The sequence below is a fragment of the Zonotrichia leucophrys genome, chromosome 8, assembly GCF_028769735.1.
Source record: "Zonotrichia leucophrys gambelii isolate GWCS_2022_RI chromosome 8, RI_Zleu_2.0, whole genome shotgun sequence".
NCBI lineage: Eukaryota > Metazoa > Chordata > Aves > Passeriformes > Passerellidae > Zonotrichia > Zonotrichia leucophrys.
Window position 1 is genome coordinate 3,306,414 of NC_088178.1, and position 21,958 is coordinate 3,328,371.

Genomic DNA, 21,958 nt, shown 5'->3' on the forward strand with positions numbered 1-21,958 from the left:
TCTCCTGAGAGTCTCTCTGTGGAATGTAGATTGGCAGCAGGTTGAATGTTAAATGGTCACCACTCAGCAGATGCTGTTTTTACCTACTGGGAGAAAAGTCCCTTTCAGCAGAAACATTTGCAAAATATTTGCACTCTAAATATATGCTGGGAAAGGCAGAGATTTATCCCTGGTTTGCTCCTTAGCTTCTGAAGCCACCTCAGGCCTCATCAACACTAACCATCAGTTGTACAGATGATGAGATGTTTCCTTCTGCTTGTCCAGACTGGGCTTTTTTTAGCATTGTTTCTTCCTATCTTCCAGCTTGACATATCCAGTCTTTGTTTCTTCTGCTGCCTGTAGACAGATGAATCATTGCTTCATGGCTGGTGCAGCAGAGCAGCTGGCACCCTTGCAGGCAGCCCAAGTGCAGCAATGCCTGCAAAGCAGCTCAGCAGCCAGGAACTGCTGCAGGCTCCTGTGTCCTGCAAAAGCAGTGTTTGAAAAGTGAAATCCAAGAGCTGGCCCTGAAAAAACTCACAGTGGTCTCTGCTGCTTTGCCCTCAAAGTCTCCTTTTGGGTAATCAAAAGGCAGGGCTGAGGACAGTGGCACATTGTAGTGGCTTGTGGGCTCTGTACTGAGGGCTGTGCTGTGCAGAGGGAGGCATTTCCATGGCCAGTGCTGGGCCAGGAATGCAGAAAGGCACACAGTTTTAGCTCAGGGGGCCTTGTGCTTGATTCCATGCCTGACAGCACAGCTCTGTAGTGGTACACTCCCTGTCAATGCTCACAGTAGACAGAAGCCAGCAGCAGCAGTGAGCTTTGAGGTCAGGGCAGGTGGCACCGTGGAGCAGAAACAGGTATCTTGCTCCCTCCCCTCTGTGTTCATGTGTCCCTGCAGAGGCAGGAAAGAGCCTTACCTTGAATGCCTCCCTTGGAGGACATGGGATGGCCCCATGGCCCTTGGTCCCAGGGTCATCTTTGAAATCAGCATGTGTTAAAACACCTGTAATTCCTGAGGTCATTGTTGGAAATGCTTTAGCCCCTCATTAAGGTGTTTGGGTAACTGCACAAACAGGATGCCACTGGCAGCCAAGCTGGTTCTTCAGGTGAAGCATCACCCTAGGAATGGTCTCTAATCACCCTAGGAGTGGTCTCTAATCACCCCAGGAATGGTCTCTAATCACCCCAGGAATGATCTCCAGCCTTGCTTCATTTCCTATGGCTTTGGTGTCACTCCTCCCTGCCGGAGGAACCACCAAGCCATCAGCTACTCTTTGCTCAGGAGAGATGGTTCCTAGAACATCTTCTTTTCCCATCAGCCTTTTGGAAAAGCTTTCCCTGTTTTGAAGAAGTTCTGCCACTCACCTTCTCCCTGAGGACTTCTCAGTTTGAAAAAAGTCTCAAGGCTTTACTTCCAAATGGAATTTTATATTCATCTGTTGTTGGCAGTTGTTTCTTCTGGCTTGCTCTAAAAATCAAAACCAGCAAACCCATACAGAAAAAGAAAAAACCAACAACAAAAACCCCCAATTCTATGTAAATCATTGGGGCATCTCAAATTTGCAGTATTCAGCACAAAGTACTTATAAGTTTTGCCTAATAAGATTGTTCTAATGATTTAGATATTGGGGCAGTAACTCTTCAAGCTTATTTTGGTTAGATTTTAAGTAATATTTTTCTTTGATAAATTTCTTTCATCCCTCTTTGAATTCCCAAACTTTATGCTAGTGGGAGTCCTGTAGTTTAACTGTGCATTTGCTTTGCACTTGCCATGATCATTTCATGTGAGAGCCCATTTTTCTTGTGTAATGAGAAACAGTAATTGTTCCCCCAGTTACCTTCTCTGTCCTGCTTTTGACTTTCTTGGCCTCCTTGATTCCCCTTGGTCACTTCTTTATCAGACTGAGGAGTTTTATGTGTTTAATCCTACCCCATTTGGAAGCTGCTCAGTAACTTTGTCACTTGTCATACTTTGGGTCATTTCTAGTTCTTCTTTATTCCTCTCAGATAAAGGGAGCAGCACTTCTCCCAGTGCCCAAGCTGTGAGTACAATATGAGATATAATGAAGCAATATAGTCATGTTTTCTTATTTCCTTTTTTTCCCCAGTGCCTCCTTGTTGTTTGTTTTTTATTAACTACTGTTGAATACTGAGCTGTCTGTAATAACTCATGATCTGTCTCCACAGTGGTAGTATTAGCTAGTTCAAAGCCCATTGCTCTGGATTTAGACTGAAGATTGTTTTTTCCACACGTACATTACTTGGTGTTTTTTTAGAATTGAATTTCATCTGCAGGATTTTCACCCTGTCACTTTTAGATCCTTTTGTAGCATTTTACAGGCAGCTTTTGGTTTAAAGGACTTGGATAATTCACTCCCAGCCTGGTTCCCCTGTCCCCTTGTGTGGGCTGAACAACCCAGGCCCTTGCACAGATCCCTCAGAGGTTCCTGCTCTCACCAACAATTGTGCAAGCTGGTTGTTTACTCCTATTCAATCCCTAATTTTGCAATCACTTCTCAAGCAAAGACCTTCCCTCTTGCTCTATGATAGCATCATTTATTAGTCTTTGGTGAGAGGGTGTGTCCAGAGGCTTTTGGAAATCCATGTGAGCAGGCATTCTCACTCATGTGGGACAGCAGAAATCTTGGGACAGCAAAGGCTGCTGCCATCCTTTCTCTGCCTGTCACAGAAAATCTACTCAGTTGCTCCCCTTTGTAACAAAACAAGTAAATCCTATCTTGGAGTAATCTTCTAGTTTATCTAACACACCAATGGACTGTCCCACCTTAGACATTTCATGTTGCAATGAGTCTTCCCTCTTTTAACAGTGCTCAGCTTGGCTGGAATAGAAGTTTGTTACAAAGCAAAGGCCTGAACTTCCACAAAGGTGTGTTGAGGCTCATTCTCAGGCTAGGAGGTGCCTGTCTGCAGGCTGGGTACCAGCATTGGAAAAACTGTTGAACTTCCATCATCTAAATCCGTTTCTGCTGTTCCAGCCAATTAAACATTAAAATGAGCGTGACAAATAAGTGTTTGTTTATGGGTCAGTAACTCTGGAGTGTGGCTGTGACATGGCTGCCCCAGACAATCCACTTCAGGGCAGGCCTGGGCAGCCTGACATCCTTGGGTGTGTAATTGCTTTTATAGGGAAAGGGAAGCAATAAGGATAATGCAGCTATCAGGCCCCGACTCACTAGTTCAGAAACTTCCCCTTGCCAATCAAATGCCTTTGGTATTCAACCAGTTTTAGGCTTGTTCCAAAGGCATTATTGTGCTGTCAGAGAATATCCTGATGGATATATGCATTCTCTCCAGTGTTGGATGTTACTTTCTTGGTTTTGTCCACCAGCCAGCCCTCAGTGCACACTTTATGGCAACAGACAGGCCTGTCTTGTCCCTCTCCCTTGCTTCCCCCTCCTCTATTATATATATATTTTTTTCAGCACTATTAGATTATTAAATGCTTAATGACTATTCCATTCCTGCTAACTATACTTTTGATGAGCTGCAGTCATAAAACTTTGTAACAGCAAAGCGTGTGTCTGGTTCCTTTATAGGAAGGGCACATTTGGGGAGCTGAAGTAATGGGGGATAAAACTCAATTAATGAATAGAAATAAAAAGAAGTAAATGAAGTAATCAAACTCAGAGAAATTAGTATTGGCAGGTCTTGAATGATGCTCTTGGATGAACAATCTTTCAAAATCCTTCCTTGTATGCCGCTGCTGTCTCTTTATTTATTATTAAAATAACATGATCCATGAGGCGCTCGGGGTGACTCCCAGCCTAGCTAATTCTAATTAATCCAGTCAGGGAGAGCAGCAGGGTAAGTGGAGCAGTCTATCGGATTGAAATTCATAACTTAATTGAGGTCAAAGTCCTGGGTTGGGAGAACAAAAGTCTTTCACTGGGACCAGGCAGATCAATAGCAATAAATATCTGGCTTGGATGCAAGTAGCTTATAGTGACGGATTATCTGACACTGGCCAGAGGTCTTGGTCTTGTTCAGGGCAAAGTCCTATGGCATGTTCAGTGGAGGGTGACTTTTGCCAGTGCTCCCTCCAAAACCCCAAACAACTCTTGAAGGACTCATGGGGCCCTCAGGAGAAGGATGTCCATACAGAAGTCCACATGGGTCATGCTGAAATTTGATTTCTCAAGGTACAGGTGTCTCATCAGTAGCACAAGGGCAAGTGTCACATTAGTGCTGATGGAGGCTGGAAGAAGTTGCTCAGGCTTACAGGAACTTGGAGCTAAATCACAGTTTGTCCAGAAAAAGACCTTTAGGATCAGGGGAAGCTGAACCGTGGATGGATGGGCTTTATGCCAAGTCTGTATTTATAGCACCCTTATATAGGAGGACAGAGGAAGGTTGGAAGAGAGAAGTGTAAATAATCATTAAGTTGGGTTGGTAGTGAGAGAGAAAACAGCAGAGGAAGATGTGATGTTGCCTGTTCTTCAGAAAAGCATCCAGTGTCTGCTGTTGTCACCGTCATATTTTCTGGAAAAATCTCTTCACCCACGATTCTTCTCCTGGGAAGCTGAGAAGCTTCAGAGAAAACTGAAAGCAATAATTGTCTGATTTGCTTCTCCTGTGTTTTGCTGCTTTGGAACGTGTTTGGACATTGTTTACCAGCTGGTGGTTGTTTCATTGGTTTAATGTGAATTATTTTGACTTATTGGCCAATTATGGCCAAGCTGTGTTGAGGATCTGGAAAGAGTTTTCTTTAGTATCTTTCTAGCCTTCTGTCTGTATCATTCCTGTATTCTTTAGTATAGTTTAGTATAGCATTCTTTAATATAATATAGATCATAAAATAATAAATTAGCCTTCTAAGAACATGGAGTCAGATTCATCGCTTCCTCACCGTCATCGGAGGCACTTTGAATACAAGATGCTGTGACCTCCAAAATGTTCTGTTCCAAGGGGTTTGCATGTGCTAAGGATGGCTGCTTTCCCAAGCCCTTGCCCTCTCCTAAACCAGAGAGGAAGCCTGAGGTCTTGTCTGGGGTCTGTGGCCTTGCACTGTGCACACAGCTTTCCCTTGCAGCGGGCACTGAAATACTCATCAATACCAGCAACTGCAGAAGCTTCTCTGAACTTTGAAAGAAGCAGGTCCTTCGGCTGGAGTTCAGAATTAAGATGCAATCTTCACCTAGGCTGTTATTAATGCAACATTTATGCAGATTGGAGTGTTCTGCTCGTATCCTCTTTGCAGAGGACAAATCCTGCTGTGGTCAGCACTTGATACATCCCAGATGGATGTTGTTCTGCCAATGCACTTCAACACAGCTTGGAAGAGAGATGGAAACCGCAGCTTGGACCCAGCCAGGGACTTGGTCTGACACACCTGCTCCTCCCATCAACACTGCATGAGGCTAAAGCCTCTCTTCTCGTCCAGAAATATTCTGAAGATCTCTTTAGCTCCACTGGTCAGGTTTCCAGGTGTAGGGCAAAAGCTTTGGCTGGTCAGGTGTCAGGTTTTAATGTGATGAGCAACTGTTGCTTTTCCTGGGTGTGTAAATGTGTAGGGAACACACAATATGGGTGAATGAAGGTAATGCAAAATGTAATCTTATCCCCCAATGAGTTGCAGCTGGAACCAATTACTAAAGATTAGGAACAGGTCTGATCTTAACAGGCCACACCTGTAGCCAATAAGAACTAGTGGCATAAAAGAGTGGATTGGTGGGAACTGGAGTCAGATGGCTGCTGCAAGGACCAAGAACAGTCAGTGCTTAGAGGAGCTGCCTGCGAGAAACATTGAGGAGGTATGAAACACTGGTGCTACAGAATCCTTGCACTATAGTTATAATAGAACTGTTGTAATATATAAGACAACATAAATGAGACTTCTGTACCCTCACACCCTTTTGAAACTGTCTCTGGGAAACACCTCTTGTTTTCCACTGCAGGACATTTGCTTTGTGTGGCCAGAATGCAGTGAACAAGGCAGCTGTTAAAAAAAAAATGTATATATATATATATACACACATACACTTCCTTTTTCTATAGCCTGCTGTTATTATCTACTACTTACTGTTCTGCTATATATTGCTTTCCTCATTCATGTCCCATCCATGGCACAACCTCCTCCTTCCAAGCTGGTGGTTTCACTTGTTAGGACCCTAATTACTGAGAATTTTAGACAAAAAACAAAAAAATCCATTATTCACTCTCCAGATTCTTGGATTATTTGTGTGTTTCTGCTTAATTCCTGCCCAGCCTGTACAAGAGCAAAAAGTTCCTGAGGCTGTTAAACACTGCAAACAAAACTGCACTGGCAACTGTCATCAAGGGGAGAAGGGGTTGAGTGATTTATTTTGCTCTATATAAAAACTAACAGAAAAAGCCAAGTACTGAACAATTCATGACTTAACAGCAAGATCTCGTGAGCAAGGCATCTTGAATATACAGAACTTTGAAACTGCACTTTAGTTTGAGTCATGGCTCTTCTAAGGTTTAGGAGGAAAATAATTTAGAATATGAACATTAACATTTTTCCCCTTTATAGAGCCACACCTGTGATGCAGTTGAGAGAATTTGGGGTTTTTTTTCATTTCAGAGAAATTACAAGATCTGTCCATTCAGAGCTGGGTTTCCACAGTTCAATGTGTTCTTAAAAAACATAGCAGTAGATGCCCAGATCTGTGGGATATCTGTGGATTCAGTGAAGAAATTCTGTTTATGGCTTTTTTTCAGAGTCAAGTTTAGGTTTCTAATTCTCCAGTTTTGCTACAGAATCTCAGCGTGACCTTGAACAAGTCACTTGATTTCTCTCTGCTGTGGTTTCCCATTTGGGAAATGGTGGGGCAAATAATCGTTTTTTATCTCATGGATATAACAAGATTATAAAAATATGGTACTTTTAAGAACCTTAGAAAACTGATGAAATGAAATTAAACAGATCCTGCAGTCCGGATAAAATGAGATGAAACAAGCATGAAACTATTAGTGAAAGAAATGTTTCTTTATCTTCTGCAAATAAAAATGCAAAGTGATTAAGTGGGTCTTTTCTAGCTATTAGCAATAGCAGCTCTAGCCAGCTGACTTCTGCCACCCTTGTAAATTAATTTGTGGGGTACAGCCCTGAATTTAGTATGCTCACAATAAATACCCTTAAAAATTTTGTCACCTTCTGTGATGCACAACATTACTGCCATGATAGTACTGCAATTAACTTGCCCTACAGATAAAAAGTGGCTGCTTTAAATGAGATACTCTAACACAATGCTTTGCAAATTTATTTTAATTGATTTTTTTTCCCCTCCCTGTGATATTTCCTGCCTTTACTATATATCCAACAGTATTTTTGTGAGGCAGGGGAAAGGAATGGGAATAAAGGTAAAGGTTGTTCTTGTCCAGGACAGGGTTGGAGGTCTGGTGGAGCAAACCCCCCATGTCCCTGCTGCTGGCAGCAAGGCTGAGCATGGTTAGGGATGAGCTTTGTGTGGGTGTGAGGTGCTGGAAGAGGAGAAAAGCCCCAGCTCAGGGCATTTTCCTCCCCTGGCTTGGTGACTGGATGAAAAAGTCTCTCTCTCAGCACAGCTCTCAAATCCAGGTAGGGATTAATGAGCAAAACAGGAAGGGAGGAGTTTGTGCTGGTTGACTTTATCTAACACAGAGGGAAGACAAGCAGAGTGTGTCAGAAAGCAAAAGGCTGGAACATGCTACAAAGAAACTTTGTGCTGGGACTCTGACAGAGGCCCGGTTACCTGTGCTCAGGAAATCTCAATTTACTCTTCTTTTCTTTTACTTTTTTTGGTATTTTTTAAACTCAGGTTTTAATCACATTTGGACTGTGCAGATGAAATCCAAATCAGAAGCCAAATCTGCCAAAGCTGCCTGGGTCCCTTCTCTGTGATGCCCTATTCCTGCTGCTATTGTGGTGATGTTTTGAGGCAGTGCTCACAGATTACATGGTAATTTGGCTTCTGAAGTGGCATGAAATTGAGCATTGCACTTTGAATTCCAGTGGTCAGACTCAGAAGAGATTTGTAAAGTTATGGCTCAGCAACTGCAAATGATCCATTTTTCACAGCTTAATGACCAAGGGCTTGTTTTTGGAGTGATGGGAAGTGATCACATACACCCTTACCTCCAGCACTAATTGTAGAGTAAAAGAGGTTAAATTAAACCTTGGAGGCACCTTTGATCTGGATCTTTCACAGCAGCAGGAAAACTCAGAGCTGTGGTGACTTTAAATCATTCATTTTACCTCTCAGAAGGAAAAGTTAAGCATGGATGTGGTCAGTTTGCTCTGGAAAGAAACAACTTGCTAAGCCTAGTCAGCTGGGGTAAACCACAATGTAAAGGTTATAATGTGTATTGAGACAAAAATGGAAGATTATATAAAGTAGTCATTTAGACATGGATTTTAAATCATCCCTTTTTTGCCTGTCAGTTCAAGTGTTCCTCTTGTTCCCATTTAAAATTTAAGGCATTAAGCAAGAGCAAAGACCATCCCTATCCCAAAGAGATCATCTTGGCATCAGATACAGTGCCACAGGTAGTGCAAATGGGAAGGCTGAGTGAATGGAAGTAAGAGAACAAAACAGAGATCAGCAGAAAAATTGAATTCTTGGCTCATGGCTTCCCCAGGCAATGCCAGACAGCAGTGACACAGAGGGTCATGGCAGAAGGAGTCTTTAAAGGATGGGAAGGTGTCATTACTGAGGACTTCTGGCAAAGGATAAACACGTGAATTCCTTGCTTAAATCAATGGGACTTTTACTGGCATGTGTCCTAGGGCTGAGTGTGTCCCTTGCTGGGATCAGTTAAAAAAAACAGCCTGCAAATACTGCATTTTACCAGGTCCATTGGGAGGAAGAATCAGTGATGGAGAAGAAATGGGAGACTTTTCATAGAGAAAAAGAGAAAATTGCTTCATTTGCATAGGAATGTATCACAGCTGTACCCCATGCAGAAAATATTTCCTTCTGGGATAGGGTGGTTTAAAAACACAGTCACCCAGCTGCAAAATTGGTTCTGACTCAAGCAGACAATGGCCCTCATTTCTGGATGGATGATGCTTCCAATCTTGTGCCCAGCTACTGAAAACACCTGGTAGAGTTCTGGCCTCCAGGACATCATCTTCCAGTTAAACACAGGAGTTTGGCTGTTTCTAAACAAAGAATTTCTGAGCACCATTCCCAAACTGGGAGAATTGTCTGTCTAGATTTGCCAATCACAACCCATCTTGTTTGATGTGGCTGCTTGATGGCTTCAATGGTGGCATCTCCTGCATCATCAGATAGCATAAAAACGTCTTTTCTATCATCATTTGGTCTTTGAGACACTTGGTTTGTAGGTGGTGCTGCATTCCAGTGGCTGAGGTATGTGTCCTGGGAATCTGGAGTTGTAGCAAGTCACAGGTGATCCAAGAAAACAGAAATACAATTTTGGGGGTTCCTGGTGGGTTTTTAGCAAAAATCCAGGCAGATCTGTGGTTCTTTGATCATTGCTGGCTTTCAAGAACCACTGCTGTGGAGAAGTAACAAGGCACCAAAAAGGAGGGTTTCATCCTGTTTTGTTGGCTTAATAAATTCTCTTGGAAATGTGAGTTCTAGTTACTGTTGCTACCACTAATTTATATCCTACCCTAACCCTAATCTAATCCAATATGTAAATTGTGGTGTCCTGGCCAGGTGTGGTATTTCCTGCTCCAGCAAGAGCCTTTTTGCTTCTTCTCTTTTCAAAACACTCAACCAGTTTTCACCTCCATTTCTCTCCCATGTTCTTCATAGCTACAGGTCTACAAAATGTTAGGTGTTGTCTCTTCAGTACCATTTAGGAAAAAGAGAGGAATGGGGGAAATATCTGATCTTTAGCACTGAGGGTTCTTTTCTGCTTTAAAAAAAAATCCTAAGCATAAGATTCAGGGGGTTTCAAAGAGACATCAGTTAAACCTGCCTGCTCAGTGAGAGCCAACAAGTGGATCTTTCAGATGTCTGAGTGTTCCCTGGGGGTTCACATTATTAATATCTGCCTTATGACAAGGTGGCTGTGCTGATGCCAGGCTTTTTTTCCCAGCCAGCATGATTAATTTTTCCTTCCTTTCTTAATATCTCCGAGCCAGATGCTTCTAAATGTCCTCACAGGGTGGATTGCTGTTCTTAGCTACTCCTCCTTCCCCCCTACCCCTTTCCAACTAATTCATATAATGGCTCTGGAGATGCATTTTTGTAGCATCACAAAAAGCAAAACTTTGAAAGCCTCCTGAGGTGATGGACTTGACACGTGCAGCTCTGGCCTCCCGACATTCCTGGTGGGCTTGAAAGCTTCGTGCCAGGTAGTCTGTCAAGAACATTTCCCAATTCAGAGGGTGCTTATTTGCCTAGCACTTTACAAATTATATCCATGCAGAAGTGCTGAAGTGCAAGTATTCCTGGTGGGGAGGTTGACAGCAGGGTGTTGCACTGATGTTTTGGAGACAGGGAATTTTGGCCGAGGCAGAGGAGGAGGAATGTTTGCATTATTTATGGAAAATGCAGTGGATCTTCAAGCACTGATTTATTTTAAGGGCTTCAAAACATTGTGGTGCTTAAAAAGGTCTTTATTCTGCAGATGGAAATGAATTCTCCTTCACAGGTCTGGTGCCACAGTGCAGCTGCATGGGTCTGAGTGGTACAGCTGAGAGGGAAGAGCTTAGCAAGCTCTACAGCTTGTTCCTAAGGTGTTCCTGCTCAGCAAACTGATATCCATCCGTTTTCTCCATATAATAGATTTGTAGGTTTTCTGTATTTATCCTCAGTGGTTTTCAGTCATTAGTGCATTCACCTGTGTCTCGGGGGATTTTTCCTGGAGGAAGCAAAACCCATAAAGAGAATAGTTAGTGGTTAATAAATTAGGATTTAGTTGTTTCTTTTTTGTGTTAATACTGTCTGTGCTAGGTAGATCAGCGGATTTAATGATGGAAGTCTTAATTTAGGAAATCTAGAAAATAGCATTTCTTAATTTCTTATATGACAAGCTAAAATCTCACATCTGTTATGTTCTGCTGTTTGGGAGTGTTTTTGCAATTTAACAGTGAGAAAAGGTATAATATAAAGCAATTAATTTGCCAGTGCAAATAGAGCTGTAATTAAGGGAATTAAGTCTTCCATTTTAGTCTGAAGTTCAGGTTTTTTGTGAGAAAATGAGGATACTAAGAACATCCTGAGAGTAAGGATGCTCTTAAGAGCATGTCTGTTCCATAACAGACAGCTGGCCATTTAGCCATGTGGAAGGCAGCCTCAGACAGCCCTTTGGCCCACAGCAGTGTGGGAATTAAGTTAAAATTAACCTGAGTTTGGAAAACAACTAGCACCACTTTATTTGTCCATTTAATTGAATTATATGACGCTGTGTAAGTATGCTGACCCACAGACGTAAATTGCTCCACCCCACCCATTTCCCTCCTTAATTCTCTCATGCTAATGGAGCTGATGGGATGTTGACTGCAGAGAGAGAGAGAGGGAAAGAGGCTGGAAATAAAAGAGACTGGAAATAAAAAGGGACTTTTCCAGCCTGGTGCAAACCTTCCCCTTCAGTAAAATGCTCTGTGTGTCACAGCTGCACTCACTGCACTGTGATCTTTGTTGCCATTAAGCTGATTATATCCACAGAAGGATTCGTCCAACTAATCCCACAATGCTGCAACCAGTTGCTTTACATTTAAACACAATCTTTATTTTTTTTTTTCTAAGAAATAAAAAGTCAGTCAGGCTTCACCAGATTCTCAAAATGGTTCAGGCTCTTACAGGGACACACTTTTTTTTCCTGTTAGTTTAATAGAGGAAAGTAGGACAAATTAATGGGCTCCATGCATTAGTGGATATGCTTAGTTTGGGAGCCTGAGGTGTAATTTGGGGTGAAGGTGCTGTGTGTGACTGTACCTTTGGCGCTGCATCATTTTGTGTTTGCCTGGCCATACTTCTGAATCCATCAGTGACTCTAATGAGGGAGATCCTGACAGGTTAAGATTGACTTAATTGATTTAATAATCAATTTATATCTACTTCTTGCTTATTTTTCTAAGGAAGGGTTGATGTTCATTGGTTAGTAGTCATTAAAATGTGTTCATTTGCAGCTAAATATAACCTTTATAGTAAATTTTATTCTTCATTTGCTAATCAGGTACACAATGTCTGCCCATGTTTGCTTAATTATGTAGTTTAACCCAGTCTATTAACATTCTTAATTTTTACATTTGAATTGGGATAGAAAACAGCAAATGAGACATTTCTTCTCAGTTTAGACTATTAGGTTTTATGTTTTGTCTTGTGCCCAAGTACATCTGAATAGAATTAGGATTTAATTTTAAAAAAAACCTTTACAAGGAAATTTTAAAATGCTTCTTAAAATAAATTTAAATCACATCCTAAGTATGGTGTGTTTGGTTTTGAAAGGAAAAACTAAATAGAATTTTCTTTGTATTTATGAATTACATACTACTTAAAGGAGACTATGTCTGGCATGTATAGGTAATCAACTTTCCTCAGGTTTTATTAACAAAAATCATGGATTTCAGGAGGAAAAGCAAGGAGCAACAAGGAGAAAGGCCTTGATTCTGTCATTAAGCATTCAGAGTGGGATAAAGTTATATCCACTTTTTTCATGCTGTCTGTTGTCTGCCCTGAGAGTTTGGGCTGGACTTCGGCTGAGCAGCTTCCCGTGTTCCAGGCCAGCTGGGAGTGGACAGAACATCCCGTGCCTTCAGCAGCATAAATCACAGAGCATTTGCCTTGAGCCTTACCATGATTTTCCTGCAGGATTCTCCTAATTCCTTGTCTTCTAAAAGCCATTCCTTCAGATTTAGTCTGTATTTATCACTCAGATGCTTTAACTTTTTACAGTTCTCCCATACTACAGGAAAGGCTGTTGTATACAAAAGCATGTAGTCATTCTTTCCAACTCCTCAGCATTTTAAAGCCATCTCCTGCTGTCTCATACTTAATTTTTATCCATTAGGAGTCCAAAGCTAGTCTAATACCTCAAAAGGATGCTTAGGGTGACTTACCTGGTCAGTAGTTTGAGTTGCTTTAGAAAGCAGTTGTCAGATGTGTGCTGCTTGAAAATACACATCCTTTTTCACTGAATGCATGGATTTTATGGAATTGTATTCTGTTGGGTCATCACTTGGGCTGTCCTAACTTTGAATCTATTAGGGAAGTATTTTTTATTCTAGAGAGGCAAAAAAGCATTGGATTTCACCCTTCCTAGGCACTGATTTTCACCAACATTCTTTGCTCTCATGGAAGATTCTAAAAAAAGGATTGTTTCATGATTCCAAGTACAAACTTTAAGGGCCCATCAAAAACTGGTGAAACAAATTATATTAATTCTTTTGGGATTTTTGTCTTTAACACTGAATTGTTTCATTGACCAAGAGTGCTGAAGCTACCTGCAAGCAGAGGAGGAAGAAGCCTGAAGATAACTGTGCAAAAGCAAGTGCCAACCCAGCCATGATGGCTGGGAGAGTCTGAGTTCTCAGCTTTTGGTTTTCAACTTCAATATTTCCTTCCCATATCACAAAGTGAGAGTGTCCTTCAATGTAGACTTAGGAGAAGCCAGATTTTAGAAGAGGGAAGACTTAGTGTGGGAAAGGACAGTGAGTCCTGACAGTCACAGCACAGTGCTGGCAGCTCAGCATCCCAAAACTAATCCTGCCTGTGGGTGCTTTTCCTCGTTTGACCTTGAGCAAGTCAGACAATGAGGGTTTTTTTGTGTGTCTCAGTCTCTGTAACCAACATGGGAATACTATGTGTGTATATCCCTGGGTCTTGCCTAGATTAATAAATCAATATTTGTAAAGTAAGGCTTGATAAATGCTAACTGTATTACCACGTGTACTTGAACCTTGTGCAGAACTTTGGGAGTGCGCCTGCATTTCTGCTCTGTGAGTGGATGGGGCCCAGGCCAGGGTGGTCAGCAGCCACAGAGACAGGTTTGGGTCATTTTCCTCCTCCCATGGGACTGCCTGTAGCACATATCTGCAAGGAGGTCTTGAATACAACTTTTCCACTTAACATGCTCCCCCATCACCCACTGTCAGCAATGAGATTAAATTCTGTGCGACTGCAGAGGACGTTGCATGATTAAAATCCTCTTTTAGAAATTAATATGTACCATCTCTCCCCAGTACTGTGCCTCCTCTCAGAGAAGGGTATTGTCTCCTGAGCACTCAAGGTGTGAAAAGCCACCCAGGGAAGCTGTCTATCTTTGAATTTTATGCTGTTGCACAGTTGCTCCAATGAGAGCTACAACTGCATAAAAATCACAGGGACTTGGGGACTTCTCCCTCCACAGGGTCAGGAGATGTGGGGGAAGTTTTGCAGAACAATTAATAGAATAGCAAAAGGAGGGTGGGAACTAGAAGTCCTGGTTACAGGACTTGAAGTTCTGTAGAAAATGTTTCCTGAGGGAGGGTAGTCAAAGTCAATAATCACCCATTTTCCTTAGGAAACTTTGGATGTCCTGGGAAGAAAATAAAACAAAACTTTGTTTCCAGGTATTGCCCAGCTTTTCCCAACCTTACTGCCTGTGTCAGCCCAGAGAAATACAGTGATCAGGGCGTTTATAGATCCAAGTTTAGTATTCATCATGCATTGATGCAGCCCACAGAAGGGCTTTACTTGCATAAACTCAACAGTAGATGGAATTGGATGTTCAGGGCTGCTGCATTCAGTACAAACTGAAGCTCTTGAGCCATCATTTCCAGTCTGCTTCAGGTCCTGGCAGGCTTTGTGGCATGACCAGGATGTGCTTAGTTAGGGTGAGTTTTCCTGGACTGACTGATGCTGGCTTTCTGATGGAGCTTTTCTAGAATCAGCTGAAATTGCCCTCCAGGAGTTTGAGGCACAGGGACAAGTGCCCCAGCTGGAAGGAATGTGACATTTTACAGGTGGGGAAACTGAGGTACAGGGTTTGTCCCATTCTCTACATCAGTGCTCCTTTTTCCCATGCTGGGCATTCCCTGTCTCCCCAGGGACGAAAGGCTGGAGACTCTGAACACAGATACTTTTACCACAGGGACTGGATTATGTGGCAGGCTGGATTTGTGCTTGCTGCTTCATGTTCTGAGTGTGTGTTTCTGCTAAAGCCTTTCCCTGGCTGCTGGCTGGATCCTGGTTTCCAAGAGCTCAGCCCTGTTTTTCCTTCTGGAGGAATTTATAAGAACCCTAACTCAGAGCAGCCCTGTGGTTTCCAAAATTTAATCTGGCTTTCCAAAGCTTTTAGCAGAAGGGTTGATTTGGGTCAAAATGAATGCAAACACTTGTGTAGACCATTTAATGTTTAGGTTATGGACCTGTTAAGGCAGCAGGATAATCCCTTTAGATTACCCGTGTAATTCCTAGTGAATATTTATTTTAAAGTGACTTCAGTGCCCTTAGTCATTAGCAAAGCTTGGTAATGCCTCTCACAGCTGCCAGGCTCAATGCAACAGCATTTGTCAATGGGATGGCTTCTCCTTTTGTTCCCTCCTTTTTGGTTGGTTTGTTTTTGAACATTTCTCCAACTCTTGCCGGCTCAATCCCATGGGCTCACCTCTAATCACAGGGAACCCTCGGAGCTGCCTTTGCAGCGCTGGTTTCCTCTGGAGCAAGGCTGGGGAGGGAGTTTAATCCTGCCGAGGGTGCGGGTGCCGGGCTGGCTGCGGGGGAGAGGACGGGACGGGCGGGTTCAAGGACGCGCTCCCGCTTTAGTGTGCGCAGACATGCTCCCGCCGCCTCCCTGATTGGCAAGGTTAGCTCCCGCAGCCTGCAGCTTTTCCAACTGATTTGATTAGACCCACTACTTTATCCCATTCCCTCCCCCACTGCCTGGCCCACCACCTCCTGATCCTTTTAACACAGCCCCTGCTCCAATAACCAGCCAGTCTGGGTTTTTTTTTCTTTCTTTTTTTCCCTACCCTCCTTTTTACAATTTTCTTGCTGGATTTTGACATTTTGTAAAATAGATTATGAAGCCCTACAGAGAAGATCAGGGCTGGGGTTTATTGGGACTGTTTGAGAGGCTGGGATGTGCCTCCTCTTGCTCGATTTCTTGGGTTCTGCACCTTTCCCAGCTCTCAGTGCACCTGTGTGAATTCCAGAGCAAGAGACTGCTCCTGGTCCTTTTAACACAGCCCCTGCTCCAATAACCAGCCAGTCTGGGGGTTTTTTTCTTTCTTTTTTTCCCTACCCTCCTTTTTACAATTTTCTTGCTGGATTTTGAGATTTTGTAAAATAGATTATGAAGCCCTACATAGGGAGACCAGGCTGGGAATGTTTGAGAGGCTGGGATGTGCCTCCCCTTGCTCGATTTCTTGGGTTCTGCACCTTTCCCAGCTCTCAGTGCACCTGTGTGAATTCTGAAACAAGAGACAGCTCCTGATCCTTTTAACACAGCCCCTGCTCCAATAACCAGCCAGTCTGGTTTTTTTTCATTTTTTGTTTCCAATTTTCGTGCTGGATTTTGACATTTTGTAAAGTAGATTATGAAGCCCTACATAGGGAAGATCAGTAGGAAGTGGCTTGGTCTCAGGGCTGGGTTTGAGAGACTGGGATGTGCCTCCCCTTGCTCAATTTCTTGGGTTCTGCACCTTTCCCAGCTCTCAGTGCACCTGTGTGAATTCCAGAACAAGAGACTGGAGGCTCACATACCCCAGCTTGGGTGCTCATTGCCTTCCAATTCCTCTTTTCTCTGCAAAACCAGGCTTGGGGAGAATTACACACTCAAAATGATTTGGCATCCCAGGTCCTCTTTCACTGTGGTTCACTGTCTGCAAAAAGAAACATGACAGCATAGATAGAAAACTCCCATATCCCACAAAAGCAAATTAATAGTGTATTTCAGTAGCAAATGTTCCTAGTGGGGGTTACTTTGGGGGGTCAGATCACCCATAGCTCCCAGACTGGCTGAAAAGTGGGATGAGAAATTGTTTTGGCATTAATGCCCTCAGCCCTTGGGACAGCAAGGTTGGAGCGGGCACCAGCCCAGCCTTCAAAGGTGTCATGGTCCTGTTGCCATCTTTAGCCAGTGTGCTTTAATGTGTTGTGCTCTGCCAGTTTACAATCCTGGCCTCTGCCTCTGGCATTGCCCTGTTTGTCTTCGTAAATATGCCAGGGGAATGTGGAGCCTTATGTACAAAAGCACCTCTTGACAATTCTCCCTAGCTCTCCTATAAATAAGTGAATGAAGCCTAAAAATGACAGGCTTTTCCAAAACTTGAGAGTCCCAACTCACAGAGCAAAATCACTGGAGAGTGAGCAGCCCTGCTGAATTTTTGATAGTCCCAGACTGGTCCAGGGAAAGCTGCATCTCATCTTGTTTTGCCTTGCCTGTTTGTTCAGCAGAGCTGATCTGGTGTGGGCTGTTTGAGCAGCTCAGTGCTGACAGGGACCAAATCCAGTGACCAGGACCGACCCTATGGAGTCACCCTGGTGAAACAGCACAGAATGCAGACAATCCCCTGCACACAAGGTATTAAATCTTGACATACTGCATTACTTAAGAGGTCTCAGGGAAAATTAAAACCCTTTTGACTGGGTTTTGCAATGCAGGGAAAATTTTAGTGACATTTAAAAGGTTTCTCTTGTGTTCCTCTAATGGGATAAATAAAAAAAGGCTTGTTTTAGGCCAGCAAATGGGGGGACAATCCAATTTCCCTGATTCCATCAAGACACTCTTAAAGCATTAGCTTGTGCAGTTTTAAAAAAACCCACAACAGACTGACCCCTCTGCCTGATGGCTTTGAAAAGTGTCCTGATGTGGAGGTATTTATCCTACACCACATGCTTCATCGAGGCACTCCAGCAGTGCTTGGAAATATACTCTTGTTTTATTAAACTGTTTAGGAGGACAGCATGCACAGCAGGAAACACAAACACCAGTTTATTATTTACTGCAGCCATCCACACTGGGGCTGTGCTCAGTCTAATGCTTGATGACGTGCTCTTTACATTTGGTGGAAGGGAAAAAGGGTGGCATTAACTAGGAAGGCTGAAACCTAAGCCTGCCCTTAACTTTATGTTTTTAAGCGTGATTTGGGCTCAATATAAATAAAGATTCCCTTGTGGAATGTTTGTTTTCATCAGTCAGAAAGATTAATGTATCAACACTTACTCCTGAGGGGGCTCTGGGGATTGATAATGGGAGATATGGAGCCTTTCACCTCTGGGTCACTGGTTCAGCACTGCCCCATGTCACTGCCACCACCAGCACCTGCCATCTGCTCCAGTGGGCTGGGCCCAGTTCTAGGCCCAGCTGGCCCCAGTGGGCTCCCTGGGCTGCTTTAGTAGGAAATGGGATGGAGCTGCTCAGCCCAGCCCCAGATGTGAGAGCAGCCCCTGAGCACAGAGCCAGCCCCACCAGGGAACTTGACCTTCTGCCACGCTTGTACAAGCCATGAATGGAGAACCTGTTATCCCTGCCCTGTGCAGAATAACTCATTGGAAGAGCAGGACACCCCTGAACATAAATCTGCCTGTTATAAAGTTGGCCGAGGTTTTCCCTGGTTGCCTCCAGCTCCTGCTGAATTTCATTAGGAACATCTCTATTATACAGCACAAGGAGAGAGCAAGTGTTGCCTCTAGACTTTGAAAGAGCCCTTTAAAGTGAGGATCAATTTTGCATCTCACTAAATACCTAATGACAGACCAAACTGCAAGTACTTAGTTCAGCTGTATTTTAATAGCACCGTGCTCCATCAAGAAATCCCAGTTACTGATAGAGTTTGATGTCCTGAGGCAGTTTTCTCCAGACATTTTTCCTTTTTTTTTCTTTAGTAGTAGCTCTTCATTAATAGCTGTTTGGAAACCTGACTGTCTGGGAATAAGCAGTACCAATAAACCTTTTCCCTCACTATTTATTCCTCTTTTCTTCCATCAGGAAACAGCCCCAGTGATCACAGACTGAGTTTTCATGTAGTTGGACTTGGTGGTGTGTGAGCAAATGAAAGAGCAGCTTCATGCCTTATGAAATAACAAATAGTAAATCAGCTACTAATACAATTCACAGAGGCTGCTAAAAGGCTGCTGGAGGTCACAAAAACAGCAACCTTTTGAGGTGATGAGATGGGAGCTTCTTAAGTCAACACATGCAGTTGGCTTCTCCCTGGCAGTGCTCCACTGTGGGGCAGGATCCAGGCTCTGATGCCTTCCCCCTCTGGCAGATGCTGTGAGTGTGTGAATGTCCTCTCTAATTCCAGATTAGCCACAAAGAGGAGTCATCATCCTTAAGGAGCAGGCATGCTTGGAAAGGAAAGGCTGTCTGGAGGCTGCAGGGCACAGCACTATCCTCAGGTGCTTTGAGATGTCTGAGCAAGGTTCCTAGCACTAAAGGAGGAGAGGGAAAAAATGTGCTTTTCATGCTGAGGGCTGCGTGCCACTGGAACTCAGCTTCCCTGCTAGCCCAGGATTTCTCAAGCTTGGCTTAATAAAATCCAGATCTCATCTAATGAGTTCAGAGGATGCTTCAGAATGTCTCAACGCGGAAAGTGCTGATTTTGCACACCAAGCCAAGGAAGGTTTATGGCACTAAAAGAGTCTCCAAAGTCTTTATCCTCCCTGACTTGAAGGAGAAAAAGCACCCTGGGCTGTTAGCAGCACCTCTGCTCCTCCTGCAGCACATTGTGACTTGGCTTTTATTGCAACTGTGCCTGTCCTCATGTCACAACCTCTCTGCCAGTGCTCCAGCTCTGCCATGGCATTCCTGGGCATTTCACCTGGGCCTGCCTTTGCCCAAATCAAGGGAATCAAACCCATGGGCACTGCTTTAACCCACACAGGGGTGGCTTCTCTGCTTTCTTCTGGATTTTTGTCTCTCTCGTGGTCACTCAGTTGTTGGCTTTAAATGACAGTTTCTACGAAGAATACATCTGGAAAGGCAGAGTGGCAGCTCTGAGCTGTTATAGCTGACAATTAAAAGTGCAACATCTCCTCCACCATGCAGGGCTTTAGGTTCAAGCCTGCAGAGGAAAAGGAGTTACTTCCAAAGCCCTGAATCCCTTTAAATAAATATCAGCCAGCATTTGCCTTGCAGTCAGCACGGGCTGAGGTGAACCAAGCAGTGGCAGCAATGCTCTCCCTAATCAAGCACCCTTCTCTCTCTTTAATCAGGTGGAACAAGTGGCATGTTGACTTACTGGTTGGTGCTGGATCCAGCCCTGCTCGTGCAGGTTTGCAGCCCCTGGGGCAGCCATCTGTGGGGCAGCAGCACTGATGGGCCACCTCTGCCTCCTAATCTCCCTGCTCCCATCCACACGTGCTGTCCTGATACCCGACAGCCGGTCCCATGCGGGCATCGTGCCAGCAGTGACTTTACAGGCTTTGTGGCAGAGATTATTTAAAGGAGATTAACCCTTCTAAACCCCTTAGATTTTAATTATTTCTGTATGTATTTATAAAACCTGCAGTCTGCTAGTTCCAGGCCACAACTGCCCCAGTCCCCATCCTTAACCTGGATTCGTGAATGTACAATGCACCCCTATTGCAGGACAGGAGCTGGACAGGCTCATTGAATTTATTTATCTATTTATTTATTTATTGCCATCCTGGAACAATTCACATCTGGGATGAAAATTAAACATTATGGTTTCAAATTGTAAAAAGAGCTGACAAGTTGAACCACTTTAAAATACTAATAGGGCATTCATTGAATTGTTTGAGTCGATGAGGTATCTCTGGCTAATTATTTTGGTTAGGGCAGCTCTGTCATTAATGCCTGCCCACTGCCCATGTTGTGAGCACTCTGTGACACACTGTCTCTCTGAAGACAGGACTATCTGTAAGGGAAGCCAGGAGAGGGAAGGACTGCTTCTTTCATTCAGTCTCCTAGCAAGTTTATTATATGTATAATAATGTTATAAGACACTGTAGTCTTGAAAACTGTCATGACTAGAAGCTACTGGTTATAGAAGGGGGGAAAAAGGGTGTGCACTTCCATCCTTTCATGCTTTCTCTCCTATTAGCTGGGCTAATTAGTTTGGTAAAGTTAAGGAGTGATGGAGGGAGTGTTTCCACTCTGCATGTGAGCTGTAAAACCCAAATAAAACTGCAAATACCTTATTTCTGCTTCACAGCACAGCCTGGCTTATCTTGGGTGTTACACACCTTGCAGTCTTTTCTCTAGGAAAGCTGTGCCAGGGCCTCCCCACCCTCATAGTAACACCCTCACATACCTGCCTGCATTCTGTAAGTGCAAGCATAAAAGCTGAGTGTTGGAAGCAAAAAAACCCCACAGCATTATGGACCCCAGTGATCTGAGAAAAAAATAGGGTCATTTTGAATTAATTCCTTAAAATCAGATTATTTTTATTTATTCTTGTCTCCTGAACAAGGAAATAAATGCAGACAGTGCCAAGGACTCAGTAAATAAATTTTGTTCTTGAAGAATCTCTTTAATATGCACACAGTCCTGCTTCTGTGGTAGTGAACATTTGAACCAGTAGCAATTAATTTCTTATCACAGTCTTTCTATGAGGTAAGAAAACATTAGTGTCTCCATTAGGAGGTGGAGAACAGGAGCTCTCCAAGAGCAAATGATGTGCCCAGCTTGATTCCCCTGCCCCACAGCTTGGCAGGAGCTGGTGGAGGGAGAGGGCATTGCAGGGATGCCTCTCCTGCAGCACAGCTGGATGTTCCTTTCCAGGCAGGGTCCATCCTGCTGATCAAATGATAGACTCAGAAAACGTTCAATATCTGTGTGTTTCAGGAGGAATATCACTGAGCTGATGAATTTTCAGCAGCTTACTGTGAAGCATGCAGCATTCCCTGTATTGGCAGGTGGAAAAGAGAGGAGAAATAATAGTAAAGGTCCCTGGTATGAATCTCTTGTGTGTGGAAAGGGTGAAAAAGAAGGTTTCTTACAGAAAATAACATGGCATGTCAGTGATTAGGCAGAGTGTCCCAAAGGTTAATAAATCTTTTCTCATTTAAATAGGTAAGATCTCCAGCTGAAAGTGCTGGACCCTGCATCCAGCCCCGGGGAGGGGGGGGAGCAGGGAAGCAAAGGG

General features: G+C 43.5%; 1 protein-coding gene and 1 long non-coding RNA gene across 2 annotated transcripts in view; both read left to right on the plus strand.

The window, feature by feature from the left end:
- Positions 1-21,958, plus strand: part of ACBD6 (acyl-CoA binding domain containing 6) — an 82,192-nt gene that overhangs the window by 49,640 nt on the left and 10,594 nt on the right. The gene's annotated exons all lie outside the window — the stretch shown is intronic.
- On the plus strand, positions 5,686-19,636 carry LOC135450957 (uncharacterized). Its single transcript, XR_010441185.1, has 3 exons — positions 5,686-5,753; positions 17,301-17,427; positions 18,835-19,636. It is a non-coding gene; the product is annotated as an uncharacterized LOC135450957 (long non-coding RNA).